At 45.5% G+C, this 16079-nt stretch overlaps 1 long non-coding RNA gene across 1 annotated transcript; it reads right to left on the bottom strand.

Annotated features, from left to right (window-relative positions):
• Positions 1-828: 828 nt before the first annotated feature.
• On the bottom strand, positions 829-10145 carry LOC142663393 (uncharacterized). The gene is made up of 3 exons (XR_012851091.1): positions 9949-10145; positions 9720-9830; positions 829-1475 (listed from the first exon to the last, which is right to left on the bottom strand). It is a non-coding gene; the product is annotated as an uncharacterized LOC142663393 (long non-coding RNA).
• Between the last annotated feature and the right edge of the window lie 5934 nt (positions 10146-16079).

Here is a 16079-nt window from a genome sequence, read left to right as displayed (position 1 = left end):
CAGGATCTCCACCTTGTGTCCTCAGCCTTAAAAGCACTAATGAGATGTAGAGTTTTTCTTGTATGATTACCCATTTTTTAAAGGGGTGATACATGTGTTGCGGTGCAGCTGCGGTGATCTGAGTTGAGTGCAGGGATCACTTCTGTACAGCATGGGTTCTAATCCCCACATTGTCTCCTGGTGACATTGGGCAGCTCCACCCTTTCCCAAAGTACCACATGTGGAGTGATGAATTATGATACCTGTTTGAGTGATGAGTATATTGCTGAAATCTGCAATAATCTACTCTATAAATACAGCTGTCTAGAAAAAAGAAGACAGCTGTATAAGTAACTTTCTTATCCTACAAAAAAACTTGTTGCACTGCCCCCACACCACTAAGCAACTTACCTTTTTTTTGACAAGACCACACATCAGGATTTGAACCAGGGTCTGCATAGAAGACATTTGCTGTTTAGAAACTGCTTACGCACCAGACCACCAGCTCAGGGTGATCTCGGTGCTTTCTTTTTGTCCCCTTAAAACCAAATGTACTTGTCACTTCCAGCAGGAATAAGAACATGTCATCTTTGGAGCTGTCTCTTGGCAGCAGAGGTAGCGCACAGGTAAAGTTCTCTGCTGATAAGTTAGGAACATACAAGTTCTATACCCTGGTTCTACTCCTTGTGTCTCCAGTCTTGAAAGCACTTAAAGCTGCTGCGCTGTTGTACCCCGATGTGATCTAATGGTTCTTTTGTTGAAAATCCGATTACCCCTATTTTTAAAGAGGTGATAAATAGACCACGCCAGCTGCACTGCAGCTACATAAAGTCAGAGTTAAGTGCAGGGATCACTTCTATACAACGTGGGTTCTAATCCCCATGTTGTTCTCCTGGTCACCTTCCCCCTTCCCCAAAGTGTCACCTATGGATTATGATGCCTGTTTGAGTGATGAGTATATTGCTGAAATCTGCAATAATCTACTATATGAATACAGCTCTCTAGAAAAAGAAACAGCTGCACAAGTAACTTTCGTCATATAAGTAACTTTCTTATGCAGCAACATATTTATTGCACTGCCTCCACACCACTATAAACACCACCCAGCAAAGTATATTTTTTGGATTAGGCCACACATCAGAAATTGAACCAGGGCCTGCACAGAAGACAATCTCTGCTTAGACACTGCTTAAACACCATACCACCACTAGCTCAGGTTGATCTCTGGGCTTTTTCATTGTCTCCCATAAAACCAAATGTACATTTTTTACTTCGAGCAGGAATAAGAACATGTCATCTTTGGAAGAATTTGCAGACAGCTCCTGATAGCAGATGTAGCATGCGGGTAAAGTTCTCTGCTGATAAATTAGAAGAATCAGGCACATATGGGTTCTATCCCCAGGATCTCCTTCTTGTGTCTCCAGCTTTTCACCAGTTTAGGTTCACAAGGCGAGGGATTCTTTTAAAGGAGAAATTCTTTGCCTGTTGAGCGTAAGCTGCTTGACAAAATTGTTGGAAAAACATTGTCACCGTTAAGCACAGGCAGCAAGCGTGTATAAGTAAGGAGAATGCCACCTACCACACAAGCTGCATGCAACAAGATATGAACCCAGGCACATGGGCTAACTCCATAACTGGTCTAGGCACTTAATCCCAAAGCCACCATGCTATCATGCACCCTATGTGATCTAAAGTTTCTAATGTTGAAAGTCTGATTACCCCTGTTTTTTAAGAAGTGAATAAACGTGTTGTTGAGAAGCTGCAGCGCAGCTTGCGTGATCTGAGTTAAGTGCAGGGATCGCTTGTGTCAACGTGGGTTCTAATCCCCACATTGGCCTCCTTGGGCAAAGTGCCACCCATGGAGTGATGGATTATAATACCTGTTTGAGTGATTTGTATATTGTTATAATCTTCTATATAAATACAGCTGTATAAGTAACATTATTCATGTAAGTGACTTTCTTATGCAGCAACATACTCACTGTGCTGCCTCCACACCACTATAAACACCACCCAGCAAGGTATCTTTTGGACAAGACCACACATCAGGATTTGAACCAGAGACCACACAGAAGACACTCACTGGCTAGACACTGATCATGCACCATGCCACCAGCTCAGGTTGATATTTGGACTTTCTTATTGTCCTCATAAGACCAAATGTAAACATTACTTCCAGCAGGAATAAGAACATGTCATCTTTGGAATAATTTGCAGCTGGCTCTCGACAGTAGAGGTAGCGCACTGGTAAAGTTCTCTGCTAACAGAAGAGTCAGGAACATGCAGGTTCTATCCCCAGAAAACTTGTATAAGTAAGGAGAATGCCATCTACAACACCAGCGGCACGCAGCAAGCTTCAAACCCAGGTGCATGGGCTGGCACTGTAGTGTTCCTGAACTCAGCACTTAACTGCTTCTTTATAGGGTGCAGGAGTCAATATAAATCAAGTAGAAAAATAAATGAGACCATTAAATTACAAAGATGTGATATTATTTTTCTTTTTAAAGACAATTTTGACGCAGCGATTATCAAACAAGAACATTTTTATTATTTTGACATGGAAAGAAAGCCAAAAAACTGGAGGCAAGATAATAATTTTAGGCACAACTCCAAGCAGTAAAGCTCATATAAAGTGCCTATAGTTCCCCTCCCCCATCACTTATTAATTGTTCTTCTTCACACACTGTACAGTCGTTTATATTTCCTATTCTTACTAAAGATATTTCACAAATATTATCCAAGAAAATGGTGTCAGTAACATCTAGAGAAGCCGAGTAATTCATTAATGGAAAACTTCTAAACCAACTTCCTGTAACACTTGTTGGAGCCGGGTCACTATAAATGACACAGTTTCGAGACTGACACAAATTTTGGTTTTCCCAAAGTTTGCTGCTTTAGTGTTTATCGATCGTTTAGGCCCCATGCACACAACCGTAAAAATCATCCGTACTTGCGGACAGTAATTACGGTCCGCAATTACAGACCTATTCACTTCTATTGACCACGGACAACTTCCCATATAAGTGGCTTCTTTGCTGCCCTTCTTGACACCAGGCCAATCTCCAAAATCCTTCACCTGCCTGTGCGTGCAGATGCACTGACGCCTGCCTGCCGCCATTCATGAGCAAGCTCTGCACTGTTGTTAAAACTGATCCCATAGCTGAATCCTCTTTAGGAGACGGTCCTGGCACTTGCTGGACTTTCTTGAGTGCCCTTAAGCCTTCTTCACAGCAATCGAACCTCTCTCCTTGAAGTTCTTCTTGATCCGATAAATGGTTGATTTAGGGGCAATCTTACATGCAGCAATGTCCTTACCTGTAAAGCCCTTTTGATGCAAAGCAATGATGACTGTACGCGTTTCCATGGAGGTAACCATGGCTAACAGAAGAAGACTGATTTCAAGCACCTTTCCATTTTAAAGCAACCAGTCCACTCTTATAATTCTATCAGCTGCCTTGTCCTCATTAACACTTTCTCCTGAGCGAACGTGAAATGATGGTAGGAGGTCATTTTATGGCAGGGCTGAAATGAGGTGGAAATGTTTTTTTTGTGATTAAGATAATTTTCATGGCAAGGAATGACTATACTATTAATTGCAATTCATCTGATCACTCTTCATATCAATCTAGAGTTAATGCAAATAGCACTATGAAAACTGAAGAAGCAAACTGTGAAAACCAAAATTTGTTTCAAAACTTTTGGCCAGGACTGCACACATAGAACACAAGCCGCACACACGCCACTGAAAGCCAGGACATTATCTTACAATGTGGTGAATCGGGCCAGAGCGTGGTGCAACATATAGCATTGTTTTTCCCGTCAAATCTGACGGAAACTGCCATACACGCAGATGAGAACAGACCTTAACTTCTCGGCAGCTACTTGGGGTGTTGGTTTACTGTAGACAGTAATGGAGTCGCACTGCTGAGCAGCTACTGTATACTGGATACTGCTCTCCCCGACAGCCAGGAGGACAGCCCAGCTGGTAGCCGGGGGGATGGTAATGAAGTTAGGGCAAGATAAGAAGTGGTTCTAGGGGATTCAGCCATCAAGAGGCGTCAGACTATATTGGTGGGTGAAGTATTAGGTCACAGGATAATGAGATCCGTGCGTTACAAACCAACATTGAAGACACATGTGCCTAAAAATGTCAATCACATTCCTGAAACTGAACATGAAAAATTGGACGGCAACCTATAGTGTATGTTCACAAATGCCAGAAGTCTAGGAAGCAAAACTGGGGGCGCTTGAGGCCTTGGTACTGGAGGAACATATCGATATAGTTGGCTTCGCAGAAACATAGCCGGGACCTTCACACAATTGGGCTGTCAATCTTCAGTGTTTTACACTCGTTCGGAAAGACAGGACAAATAGGAAAGGTGGGGGAGAATGTCTGCATGTTAAACGTCATACGAAGGGAAGTGTAAAAGAAGCAATACTGGAGGAAGATTGTCAGGAGGTGGAAACCTTGTGGGTGGAATTACAAAGGAACACAGAAATGATTATTTTTGGGTGTAATCTAGACCCCCCCCCCCCCCACGTCACTCAGGAGACGGATGGTCAGATATAGAAACAGATAGAGTGGGCTGCCCAGGCTGGCACTGCAGTGATAATGGGAGAATAGGAACCGTTCTGCTCCAACTGCAAAGGGAATAACATGTTTGTGGCAAATTGTGGAGAACCAAACAAAATGTGATGCTCAGTTAAAATCTGGTAATGTCTAACAATGCAGAGCTGGTTGGGAATGTCACGGAGTGTGGAAACTTTGGTAACAATGATCACAATATCATTTGATTATATAAACGGTAAAAAAATAAACACGGGCTAGGTGGTCAAAAACACAGGGTTTTTTTATTTTTATTTTTAAAAAAAGGCAAATTTCTGCAGGTAAAATGGTAATTGAACTTTCAAAAAAACTTCTGGCTTGTCATAGTGAGATGTCTGAAGTTTTGATGACTGGGTGTCCGAGCACGGAGACCCCCACAGATCGCTAAAACGAAGCAGGAGAAGTGCTCAGGTGAGCGCTGAGCCGCTTCGTTTCTGATCGGCTTTTCTCGGAAAGCCGAGCATTTGGTGTACGGGCTCGTATATTATACAGAAGTTGCTGTAGGTGAGGCCGGTGCTTTAAGCCTCTTGTAGCACCAGGACGTAACTGTACCTTATGGCACGAGGAGAGGAGCATGGAGCGGGCTCACTTACGTGGTGTTGATGGTTGTCATGGCAGTCTGGGGGCCTAATAAAAAGGACCCCAGGTCTGCCATCTTTGTGCTCCTATTAAGCCCTTTAATAGGAGGCTGTAAATAGCACAATACACAGCAATACGGAAGTCCTTAGGGGGATGGAAAAAATGTTTACAAAAAAAAAAGGGAGTAAGGCCGGGTTCTCGCGTAGCGTAAATGCTGCGGAATTTCCACAACTGAACTCTGTGCGGATATTCCACAGCATTTACAGTAGCAGCAAAGTGAATAAGAGAATCTCATGCCCGCGCTGCGGAAAACAAAACCGCAGAAAAGTCACGCGAAAGTGTTCTGCGGTGCGTTTCTCATGCTGCGTGTTGTGCAGAGATCCTGCGTGTTTGGCCCATAGACTTCAATAGGGAGCAGAAATTCTGCAACAGATTTATGTTGTTGCGGTTTTTACAGCGTTTGCGGAAACACGCAGGTGCACATATACTTTGCTATAACCAATGTGTAAAACGAAATCCGCAGGTAAAACACAGCATTACCGCAGCAAAATGAGCCGAAGAAACACGTTATTTGGTGGGGATTTCTGTCACACATTGACCAGCGTTTTTATTGAGATTCTGCTGCAGATTTTCTGTTTCAGAAAATCTGCAGCGTATCCGGTGTGTGGGAACATACCCTTAAAGTTTTTAGTAATACACCAAAAAAAAAAAAGACCCTCATCCTCTAAAGTGATATAAAAAAAATAAAATCAACATAATTGATGGACTTGTCCGTATAAGTCTGATCTAAAATAACGTTATTTAACCTGCAGGGTAAATGCCATATTTAAAAAAGAACGAGAAAAAAAACCCACCAGAATTGCTGGTTTTTGGGTACCTTAAATCCTTAAAAAAATTTAATAAAAAGTGATCAAAAAGTACCCAAAATGGTGCTAATAACAAACTAGGTTTTTTTCTATACAATCCTATTGTAATGTCGGGGTAGGGAGAAGACAGGTGAGCCCTAATCTACCCGCCACTCAGTCCCTGACTACTTGCACGGTCCGTCCTAGGCGACGGCGTACAACTGGGCGACGGTCCCTACGCTCAATATGTGCACGACAGACAAACAGACAAGGGTACACAGAAGCTAAGGGAAATGGGGCAGTTGCCCACGGCAACACCGTGAGCAACAAGAGTAGTGAACGAGACGAGTCAAACCAGGAGTGTACGAGGTACCAAACGCAGAGCAGGAGAATGGTCAGTCAAGCCAGGGTCATATGAAGCAGAGGTGAATAGTTATAGCAGGAACAGTAGAGCCAGGAAACCAGAGAGAATCACAGGCAAAGACAAGCAGGAAATGAAGGTATACATAGACCGAGGGCGGGAGCTAGAACTGTCTGGCCAGGCTGTGATTGGTTCTCCCACTCCTCAGCCTACCAGCCTGAGTGGTAACAGATCGAGTCACTCTATCAGACCTAGGAGCAGGAGCAGACTGATTAACCACGGGCGTCGACACAGAAGCGGTGTCTGGCAGATCCTTTACAGTACCCCCCCTTTTATGAGGGGCCACTGGACCCTTCCTAGGTGGACCTGGCTTATTGGGGAACCGAAGATGGAGCCTCCTGAGCAATACACCAGCGTGAACATCCCGGGCGGGTACCCAAGTCCTCTCCTCAGGCCTGTATCCTCTCCAATAGACCAGGTACTGGAGGGAGCCTTGGACCAACCTGCTATCCACAATCTTGGCCACCTCGAATTCTACCCCTTCAGGGGTGAGAACAGGGACCGGAGGTTTCCTCGAGGTAACCAAGGACGGGGAGCAGCGTTTCAGGAGGGAGGCATAAAACACGTTGTGTATTCGAAAAGACGGGGGTAACTCCAGCCGGAAGGAGACAGGGTTAAGGACCTCAATGACCTTGTACGGCCCTATATACCGGGGAGAAAATTTTTTAGACAGAACTTTAAGGCGCACATTTTTTGAAGACAGCCACACCAGATCCCCGACCACAAACAAAGGGTTAGCAGAACGTCTTCTATCTGCCTGAGTCTTTTGTACGCTCTGGGACGCCTCTAGGTTCTTCTGAACCTGGGCCCAGACTGTGCACAGTTCCCGATGAACGACCTCTACCTCGGGATTGTTGGAACCACCAGGTGAAACGGAGGAGAACCGTGGATTAAACCCAAAATTACAGAAAATGGGGGAGTTTCCTGACGAGTTACTGACCCGGTTATTAAGGGAAAATTTGGCGAGGGGAATGAATGAGACCCAATCATATTGACAGTCAGAGATAAAACACCTTAAATATTGTTCTAGAGATTGATTAGTCCTCTCAGTTTGGCCATTAGTTTCAGGATGGAAGGCCGAGGAGAAGGACAGATCAATCTCCAACTTCTTACAGAAGGCTCTCCAAAACAATGAAACAAATTGTACCCCTCTGTCCGAAACAATATTGACAGGTAGAGATGAGCGAACCGGGACAGCGAATCCGAACTTCACCGGGTTCGGCCGAACCCGTTTTGACCGAACCCGGTCAAAAATATTATACAAATCGGCAGCCACTTGTCTCTATCGATCACTGATAGAGAAAAGAGGCTGCTGATTAAAAATAAAATAAAAAACATTTCATATGTACCCGGTCGTTGTCTTGGTGACGAGTCCCTCTTCTTCCTCCAGTCCGACCTTCTTTTCTGACGCGGCAGCCTGTGATTGGCTACAGAGGCCTCTGCAGCCTGTGATTGGCTGCAACGGTCACATGGCCTGTAACGTCACCCAGGAATGTCGGGCCGGATGTCGAGAGGGACGCGTCACCAAGGCAACGGCCAGGAGACCGGACTGCAGGAAGCAGAAAGTTCTCGGTAAGTATGAACGTCTTTTTTTTTTGACAGGTTACTCTATATTGTGATCGGTAGTCACTGTCCAGGGCGCTGAAACAGTTACTGCCGATCAGTTAACTCTTTCAGCACCCTGGACAGTGACTATTTACTGACGTCGCTTAGCAACGCTGCCGTAATGACGGGTGCACACACGTAGTCACCCGTCATTACGGGGCCTCATGCACACGACCGTAAAAACACCCGTTATTACGGGTCGTAATTACGACCCGAAATAGCGGGCCCATAGACTTCTGTTAGCCACGGGTACCTTCCCGTTTTCTCACGGGAAGGTGCCCGTGCCGTTAAAAAGATAGAATATGTTCCATTTTTTTATTTTACGGGCCGTGCTCCTATACTTTATAATGGGAGCACGGCTCGGAAAAACGACCGGCTGCCCGTGGCCGGCCGTGCTCATCTCCTGAAATACTCTGTGCTGCCTTAATCTCTGTGGACAGGTCAGGATCCTGTTTCTTTTAAATGCTGCTGGGGAACCCGCTCGATCCACTATATAAGGCTGCGCTACAGTGCAACATTTGAAAGAAACAGGATCCTGACCTGTCCACAGAGTTTAAGGCAGCACACAGTATTTCAGGAGAGGAGCGTGCAGATTCTGTGCTGCTGAGAACTCTGTTCTTACCATTACGTAGCTCTCAGTCTGTTACCTCTCCTCCACTCCTGTCCTCAATAACACCTTCACATGATTGGCAAGTCACCACGTAATGGTAAGAGCAGAGTTCACAGCAGCACAGAGTATTTCAGGAGATGAGCGTGTGGATCTTGTGCGGGGTGGTGACTTGCCAATCATGTGAAGGTGTTATTGAGGACAGGAGTGGAGGAGAGGTAACAGACTGAGCTACGTAATGGTAAGAGCAGAGTTCACAGCAGCACAGAGTATTTCAGGAGAGGAGCGTGCAGATTCTGTGCTGCTGTGAACTCTGCTCTTCCCATTACGTAGCTCTCATTTCTCTTAGGTATCAGTGAAGGCTCCGTGATGGTACTGGTCCATCCTCCAGACATGTAGGGACATCTGTTGGGGGATAGAGAGTCACCAGAAGTCTTCTTCACTACTGGACTATCCTGGATATCGAGATGGAACATACAAGAGAATCAAAATGAACAGGAAGTTCTTAGTAAACATTTTGATCGTATAAGCCCACCTGCCTCCTCATGGCAACTTCTTTTAAGTGGGTCCCTAATCTATTAGGTGGCGCACCACATGGCAACCAGTGACACCGCAACACCCCGCCTGCAGAGGGAGCAACACAGTCCCCAGGCTAAGACACCTTATGTTGTAGCCCACAGATCAGTCCATAGTAATGCATCCAAAGGATAACTGAATGCAACCACCACCAGGTAACTCAGTCCAGGTATAGAACAGGTGAATGATAGGTTATTAAACCCTTAATGAACAGCCTATTTTCGTTTTTACCTCCCACCATTCCAAAAATCATAACTTTTGTAATGCGTGTCCACCGCGGACTGTTTAGGAAGGTGGAAGCAGCATTAGGGGGGCAGTCAAAATGCTAGGGGGCGCTATCATTGTATTAAAATAAATATCTATGCACCAGAGAAGATTTGTTACAGCATTTATATTTACAAATCAATTATGATGACGTGATCTTTTGCTTTTTCTATAATATTGTCCGTAGGATAGAAAGATAAGAGAAAGGACATATACATGAGTCCCGGATTATTTTACCTCTCCGGTAAGAAGGTAGATTATCTCCAGGGTGACGTTCAGTATCTTCTCCGTTATGTGTCCCTTATCCATCACAAAGAACAATGACGTGTAGATGGTTCCGAATGAGATCTACAAATAAAGAGATGATAACTAGATGATATAATTATGAAATGTTAAAGGGACACTCCGGCCAAAACTAACCTCTCCCATGTGCTGCATTCTGGTATTCCATGTGTCGGTCTCTCACCTGTTATTTATCTCTATATATCAGACCGGGACGGTTGCTTAGCAGCAGTGTGAATCCGGCTCGGTGACTACTTTCTCTACTTGGGTCTCCGGAGATCTATGTGTCACCCATCACAGGCTTCAGCAGTTCCTGTACCGCACTAGTTATACACGGGGGGAAACAGAAACTTCTATCATCAACTGCCACTGATACTTAGACAGGTTCCTGTCACACTGGTGTAGCAGAATATAGTGCAGCCTCCCTGTCTGTATACTTATGGTTTCTCAGCTTATTTAGAAGAATATAGAGAGAATAATAATCACAGTGTCCCCCAGCATAAAGAAATTATATGGTCTTTAGCTGGTCATGTGATTGATAGCAAAGCAGAGAGGAAGAGAAAGCTGGGGAAATCTAAGAATCAAGACGGAGGCTTCTTTTAAAGCACGGACAAGGCAGGCGTTCAAAAAGTAAGTACAGTATACATAAAAGAAGTGTAGAGTGATATATACAGTCAGGTGGGGGTGCAGACATGGAAAGTTGTGCTTCCACTGGAGCTCTTCTTTAATTTTTAGTTCTGTGTCTCTTGGCAGTAAGGAGAAAATACAGCATGTGGGAGGTGAGAGACAATACTATATGGATAAAAGTACGTGAACACCCCCCCTAATTATTGAGCTTCACGCATTGAGCTGTTTCAGCTTCACGCATTGCAAACAGGTGCATAAATCAAGCCCACAGCCATGCACTCTCCAGAGAAACATTGCTAGTAGTATGGGTCGTACTGAAGAGCTCAGTGGCTTTAAACGTGGCGCAGAACAAGAACTGTGTGTCAGGAGCTTCATGAAATGGATTTCCTTAGATCACCCTGCACAATGCCAGGAGTCAGCTGGAGAGGTGTAAAGCACGTCGTTCTCTAGAGTGATGACGTCTTGTTATCTGGTAGTCTGATGGGTGAATCTGGGCCTCTGAACGTTACCTACAGTAATACATAGTGTCTACTGGGGAAGGACCTTTCCTGTCCCCGCATGACTGCGCCCCTGTAAGCAAGGTCCATAAAGACATGGTTTGATGAGTTTGTTGTGTAGTGACTCGAGTGGCCTGCCCAAAGGACCATCCAACACCTTTGGGATGAATTATAACACGGGTTGCAAGCAAAACCTACTCATCCAATATCAGCGCTTGTCTGTGGGAATTTGTGCCCATTCAGCCAAAAAAAGCATCTGTGAGGTCACACTCCAAAATCTTGTGGCAAGCCTTCCCAGAAGAGTAGAGACTGTTAAAGCCGCAAGAGGGCAATGATCGAGAGCGAGGGTTCATATGGCAGTAAAATTTCTACCGATCGCAAAATGATGGCATAACCCAACGACAGACTTTGTGTGATGAGAATATTCCGTTACTTCTTCAGTGGAGATCCGCACAGTAACAGCCAATATCCTATGGCCTTCCTCTATCTATCAGAAGTTTAGTCCAGATGGGCCTGAACTGTCTATACGTATCTGCAGGAACATGATCAAAAGATGGTCTCTTGGTTATGGCCATGTCAACTTCCAGCAGACGGTGAGTAATGGTCATTACATTGTGATATGTACCCGGTAATGTAATAAGTGGTGAAATATGACACCCGGACCCCACACCGATCAGCTGTTCGGGCTGCCTCCGGGCACCGGATGTTATGCTGGGCATGCAGTGCTTCATACACTGTATAGCGGCCGTGCTGCAGAACTGCAGCTCCAGTCACATTCACGGCCGCTATACTGTGAGCCATCTGCTTCCGGAACGGACCCCCATCAATGATATACCGATGACCTATCCTCTGGAAAGGTCATCAGTATGAAAAACCGCCCCCTGCCCGGACAACCCCTTTAATTCTGGAGCACTGAACTCTCTTTAGCCATGGGAACCTTCCAGTATTACACTTGGAGATCTCTGACCAAAAATGGAGCCAACTCAGCGTTCTGTAAACAAGTCAACTTTATTACCAATGCTGTGGCCGGGTTGTTTCCTTCAAGAAGGACCCCCTGACGCCAATGTCCATATATGGACATTGACGTCAGGGATCTCCTCCTGGAGCGGAATCCCTGGCCAGAGTTGGCAAGGGGATTCCACTCAAGGAGTAGACACTGACGTCACTGTCCATATATGGACAGTGGCGTCAGGGGGTCCTTCTTGAGGCAATCCCCGGCCACAGCATTGGTAATGCTGCGGCCGGGGATTCCGTTTAGGGAGTAACCCCTGACGCCACTGTCCATATATGCTAGAGGGAGCTTGAGTGGCGCTATCTACAGGAGAAGGGGGGTAGCGCTATATGTATCCGGTGCTATCTACAGGGGGGCGCTGTGTGGCACAATCTACAGTGGGCGCTGTGTGGCGTTATCTACAGGGGGGTGTGGCATTATATACAGAGGGGGTGTGGCATTTTCAGACCCTAGACAACCTTTTTGGTGGACCATTGTGGTAAAAACTGATGTTAAAAACGGATGACAACTAACGACAACTGATGGTTTTGTAGTAAAAATTGTGAAAAATTCTGATGCAACTGATACATTTTTGAATCGGTTTTTGCATCAGTTGTAATCACTTGAGACAAAAAAACTGATGATGATGCAATTGATATATTCAAACAATGTAACAGTGGCCATCAGCTGTTAATCAACTGTTATGGGGGACTTTGACTGTTGCTGTTATGTGGGCACTGTGACTGTCACTGTTAGGGGAGTTGGTTGTCCCTGTTATGGAGGACTTTGACAGTTACAGTGCCCACATAACAGCAACAGTCAAAGTCCTCCATAACAGGGACAACCAACTCTCCCCCAGAACAGTGACAGCCATAGTGCTCCCATAACAGTAACAGTCACAGTGCCCACATAACAGCAACAGTCAATGTTATGGGAGCACTTTGGCTGTCACTGTTCTGGTAGAAAGGTGGTTGTCCTTGGTATGGAGGCCCTTGACTGTTGCTGTCATGTGGGCACTGTGACCGTCACTGTAAGGGTATGTGCACACGACCTATTTTCAGACGTAATGGAGGCGTTTTATGCCTCGAATTACGGCTGAAAAGACGGCTCCAATACGTCGGCAAACATCTGCCCATTGCCTGCAGTGGGTTATACGATGTTCTGTTCCCACGAGGTGTCATTTTACACGTTTTTTTACGTGGTAAAAATAGGCCGTGAAAAAGAAGTGCAGGTCACTTCTTGGGACGTTTTTGGAGCCGTTTTTGGAGCTGTTTTCAATAGAGTCAATGAAAAGCGGCTCCAAAAACGTCCCAAGAAGTGACCTGCACTTCTTTTGACGAGCCGTCATTTTACGCGCCGTATTTTGACAGCGACGCGTAAAATTACACCTTGTCTGAACAGAACATCGTAAAACCCATTGCAAGCAATGGGCAGATGTTTGTAGGCGTAATGGAGACGGTTTTTCAGGCGTAAGAGTTTTTTGCAGGCGGAATTTCTGCTTCTAAATTCCGTTTGGAAGTTTGAGGCAGATTTTCCTCTCCCTGCATACCGCGGGCATAAAACGCTGCGAAATACGCTTTCTCTGCCTCCCATTGAAGTCAATGGGAGGTCAGAGGCGTAAACGCCCGAAAATAGGGCATGTCGCTTCTTTTTCCCGCGAGGCGGTTTTACCGCTGGCGGGAAAAAGACGCCTCCGCCTCCCATTGAAATCAATGGGAGGCACTTTCGAACTGTTTTTGATGAGTTTTTTGGAGCGGTTTCCGCGTCTAAAAACTCGGAAAAAAAATTACACCTGTGAATTACGTCTGAAAATAGGTCGTGTGAACATACCCTTATGGCTACACTGGTGTTACCACGGTTACATAGGAGAGGGGGGTGTCACAGGGGCTCTGAAAAAAGATCAAATATCTGTTTTATATCTCCATAAGTGTGAGGTTTGATTCTGGAACATGTAAATGGTAATAATATAATAATGTTATGTCATAGCGCCACCTGGTGGCCATAGTACAGATTGCGTTCATCATCCGCCTGATCAGCATTTTAGTAAAAATCTCACATACAAAGAAGCTGAATATGTTTATACTACGCGCATCATGCGTCACACACTGACACGTAATAAACGGACAGGAAAGATTCTGACTGTAAATACCTGAATGATTGCCTCGCTTCACCCAGAAGTCATAAACGTCACTTCCTGTTTGTGTGTTCCAGTCATTTTTCTTCCGGGTACTCAGATGGCCTACCAAGACAGTTGCCACAGTGACCACACGAGGCCGCTGTTGCTACTGCACATCTTTTGTGCTGTCTGCATCATATAAAATTAGGTCTATAAATTCCCTGCAGTATTGCTATATTATTCATTAAAATATACAATATCGGAATAATTTGAAAGTAAAAAGTTCCCTGCGGTGACCACACGATGGCGCGCTGCTGCTCCTTGTATCACTAGGCTTCCTGCATTACATTTAATTTAGTGAGCATTTCCCAGCATTAACCACACGATGGCGCTGCTGCTCAGCGTATCACTAGGCTGCCTGCACTACATTGAATTTAGTGAGCATTTCTCAGCATTGACCACACGATGGCGCTGCTACTCAGCGTATCCCTAAGGCTGCATGAATTACATTGAATATAGTGTGCATTTCCCAGCATTGACCACAAGATGACGATGCTGCACAGTGTATCACTAGGCTGCCTGTATTACATTCAATTTAGTGAGATTTCTCAGCATTGACCACACGATGGCGCTGCTGCTTAGCGTATGACTAAGGCTGTCTGAATTACATTGAATTTAGTGAGCTTTTCCCAGCATTGACCCCACGATGGCGCTGCTGCAGAGCGCATCACCAGGCTACCTACATTACAATGAATTTAGTGATCATTTCCCAGCATTGACCACACGATGGCGCTATTGCGACGTATAGCCAATGCAGCCTTCCATAAGTAATAAGGTCGTAAAATATAGTCAGTAGTTTCCCAGCGATGACCACATAATGGCGCTATTACTTCATCCATGAAAGTAAACAGTTCCCCGCGGTGACCACACCGTGGCACTCGACATTATATTTTGTATGTTTTTTCCTGCAGCGCATCATCTATAGAGGCTGTTCCACTTGCATTATATAACTAGACGAGACACTAAAGTCTGCTCAGGGGCGTAACTAGGAAAGACTGGGCCCGATAGCAAACTCTTGGCCGCCCCCCCCCTCGGGTGCCACAAGCAGCCCCCCCTTATAAATAGTGCCCCCTGTAGAACGTGCCATACAGCCCCCCTGTAGACAGTGCTATATAGCCCCTCCTATAGACAGTGTCACCCCATTTGTAGATAGCACCCCCACCTTCCCCTTGTAGAATGCCATAAACCCCCCACTGTACATAGTGCCACACAGCCCCCCTTAGTAGAAAGTGCAGCACACCACCCCCCTTAGTAGATAGTGCCAAACACAGACACCTGTAGATAGAGCCACATCCCTCCCCTTGTAAATAGTGCCACACAGCCCCCCTTGTGTATAGTGCCACACAGCCCCCTTTGTGTATAGTGCCACACAGCCCCCTTTGTGTATAGTGCCACACAGCTCTCCCCCTTGTGTATAGTGCCACACAGCTCTCCCCCTTGTGTATAGTGCCACACAGCCCCCTTTGTGTATAGTGCCACACAGCTCTCCCCCTTGTGTATAGTGCCACACAGCTCTCCCCCTTGTGTATAGTGCCACACAGCCCCCTTTGTGTATAGTGCCACACAGCTCCCCCTTGTGTATAGTGCCACACAGCTCTCCCCCTTGTGTATAGTGCCACACAGCCCCCTTTGTGTATAGTGCCACACAGCTCTCCCCCTTGTGTATAGTGCCACACAGCTCTCCCCCTTGTGTATAGTGCCAGAAGGCAATGGCACATCCGAGAAAGTTGTATCAGCCAGGGAGATGTCACTCAAACATGGAAAGGTGGGTTTGGAGGCAGGACTATGTGACTCGTGAGGATATCGGCACCGCCCCATGACCCTCTAATGAGTAATTAGCATATAGTGTGCGTCGTTTTAAAAGTGGATTTTAAAGGAACAGTGTCATCACAAATAATTTTTTTATATGTTAAAGATGTTAGTGCTTTATTAAAAACGTTTATATTCATTTGTGTGTTTGTGTTTTACTTTTTCTTATTTTTACACTTTTTCTTCCCTATGGGGGCTGCCATTTTTTGATTAAC

This window comes from Rhinoderma darwinii, chromosome 11, assembly GCF_050947455.1.
Source record: "Rhinoderma darwinii isolate aRhiDar2 chromosome 11, aRhiDar2.hap1, whole genome shotgun sequence".
In the NCBI taxonomy this organism is placed as follows: domain Eukaryota; kingdom Metazoa; phylum Chordata; class Amphibia; order Anura; family Rhinodermatidae; genus Rhinoderma; species Rhinoderma darwinii.
Note: the sequence above shows the minus strand (reverse complement) of the source record. Positions and strands in the feature narration are given on the sequence as shown.